This window comes from Mus musculus, chromosome 1 (genome assembly GCF_000001635.26).
Source record: "Mus musculus strain C57BL/6J chromosome 1, GRCm38.p6 C57BL/6J".
Classification (NCBI taxonomy): domain Eukaryota; kingdom Metazoa; phylum Chordata; class Mammalia; order Rodentia; family Muridae; genus Mus; species Mus musculus.
The window spans coordinates 66,013,495-66,016,225 of NC_000067.6; positions in this window are offsets into that span (position 1 = coordinate 66,013,495).

Here is a 2,731-nt window from a genome sequence, read left to right on the forward strand (position 1 = left end):
CTTCTGAGATCTTCTTTGATTTCTTTCTTCAGAGACTTGAAGTTTTTATCATACAGATCTTTCACTTCCTTAGATAGAGTCACTCCAAGATATTTTATATTATTTGTGACTATTGAGAAGGGTGCTCTTTCCCTAATTTCTTTCTCGGCCTGTTCATTCTCATTGTAGAAAAAGGCCATTGACTAGTTTGAGTTAATTTTATATCCAGCTACTTCACTGAAGCTGTTTAGCAAGTTTAGGAGTTCTCTGGTGGAATTTTTACGGTCACTTATATATACTATCATATCATCTGCAAAAAGTGATATTTTGACTTCCTCTTTTCCAATTTGTATTCCCTTGATCTCCTTTTGTTGTCGAATTGCTCTGGCTAGGACTTCAAGTACAATGTTGAATAGGTAGGGAGAAAGTGGACAGCCTTGTCTAGTCCCTGATTTTAGTGGGGTTGCTTCCACCTTCTCTCCATTTATTTTGATGTTGGGTACTGGTTTGCTGTAGATTGCTTTTATCATATTTAGGTATGGGCCTTGAATTCCTGATCTTTCCAAGGCTTTTATCATGAATGGATATTAGATCTTGTCAAATGCTTTTTCTGCATCTAAGGAGATGATCATGTGGTTTTTGTCTTTGAGTTTGTTTATATAATGTATTACGTTGATGGATTTCCGTTTTTAAACCATCCCTGCATCCCTGGAATAAAACCTACTTGGTCAGGATGGATGGTTGTTTTAATGTGTTCTTGGATTCAGTTAGCAAAAACTGTATTGAGGATTTTTGCATCGATATTCATAAGGGAAATCGGTCTGAAGTTCTCTATCTTTGTTGGGTCTTTCTGTGGTTTAGGTATCAGAGTAATTGTGGCTTCATAGAATGAGTTGGGTAGAGTTCCTTCTACTTCTATTTTGTGAAATACATTGTGCAGAACTGGAATTAAATCTTCTTTGAAGGTCTGATTCTGATAGAACTCTGCACTAAACCCACCTGGTACTGGGCTTTTTTTGGATGGGAGTTTATTAATGACTGCTTGTATTTCTTTAGGGATATGGGACTGTTTAGATCATTAACTTGATTCTGATTTAACTTTGGTACCTGGTATCCGTCTAGAAATTTGTCCATTTCATCCAGGTTTTCCAGATTTGTTGAGTATAGCCTTTTGTAGAAGAATCTGATGGGGTTTTGTATATCTTCAGGATCTGTTGTTATATCTCCCTTTTCATTTCTGATTTTGTTAAATAGGATGCTGTCCCTGTGCCCTGTAGTAAGTCTAGCTAAGGGTTTATCTATCTTGTTGATTTTCTCAAAGAACCAGCTCCTTGTTTGGTTTATTCTTCGAATAGTTCTTGTTTCCACTTGGTTGATTTTGCCCGAGTTTGATTATTTCCTGCCTTCTACACTTCTTGGGTGAATTTGCTTCCTTTTTTCTAGAGCTTTTAGGTGTGTTGTCAATCTGCTAGTGTGTGCTCTCTCTAGTTTCTTTTTGGAGGCACTCAGAGCTATGAGTTTCCCTCTTAGAAATGCATTCATTATGTCCCATAGGTTTGGGTATGTTGTGGCTTCCTTTTCATTAAACTCTAAAAAGTCTTTAATTTCTTTCTTTATTCCTTCCTTGACCAAGGTATCATTGAGAAGACTGTTGTTCAGCTTCCACGTGAATGTTGGCTTTCCATTATTTATGTTGTTGTTGAAGATCAGCCTTAGTCCATGGTGGTCTGATAGGATGCATGGGACGATTTTAATATTTTTGTATCTGTTGAGGCCTGTTTTGTGACCAATTATATGGTCAATTTTGGAGAAGTTTCCATGAGGTGCTGAGAAGAAGGGATATCCTTTTGTTTTAGGATAAAATGTTCTGTAGATATCTGTTAAGTCCACTTGTTTCATCACTTCTGTTAGTTTCACTGTGTCCCTGTTTAGTTTTTGTTTCCACGATCTGTCCATTGATGAAAGTTGTGTGTAGAAGTCTCCCACTATTATTGTGTGAGGTGCAATGTGTACTTTGAGCTTTACTAAAGTGTCTTTAATGAATGTGGCTGCCCTTGCATTTGGAGCATAGATATTCAGAATTGAGAGTTCCTCTTAGTGGATTTTACCTTTGATGAGTATGAAGTGTCCCTCCTTGTCTTTTTTGATAACTTTGGGTTGGAAGTCGATTTTATTCGATATTAGAAAGGCTACTCCAGATTTTTTCTTCAGACCATTTGCTTGGAAATTTGATTTTCAGCCTTTCACTCTGAGATAGTGTGGTTCCCGTCCTTGTATTGGTTTTTTTCTGTTATTATCCTTTGAAGGGCTGGACTTGTGGAGAGATAATGGGTGAATTTAGTTTTGTCGTGGAATACTTTGGTTTCTCCATCTATGGTAATTGAGAGTTTGGCTGGGTATAGTAGCCTGGGCTGGAATTTGTGTCTGTATAACATCTGTCCAGGCTCTTCTGGCTTTCATAGTCTCTGGTGAAAATTTTGGTGTAATTCTGATAGGCTTGCCTTCATATGTTACTTGACCTTTTTCCCTTACTGCTTTTAGTATTCTATCTTTATTTAGTGCATTTGTTGTTCTGATTATTATGTGTCGGGAGAAATTTCTTTTCTGGTCCAGTCTATTTGGAGTTCTGTAGGCTTCTTGTATGTTCATTGGCATCTCTTTCTTTAGATTTGGGAAGTTTTCTTCAATAATTTTGTTGAAGATGTTTGCTGGTCCTTTGAGTTGAAAATCTTCATTCTCATCAATTCCTATT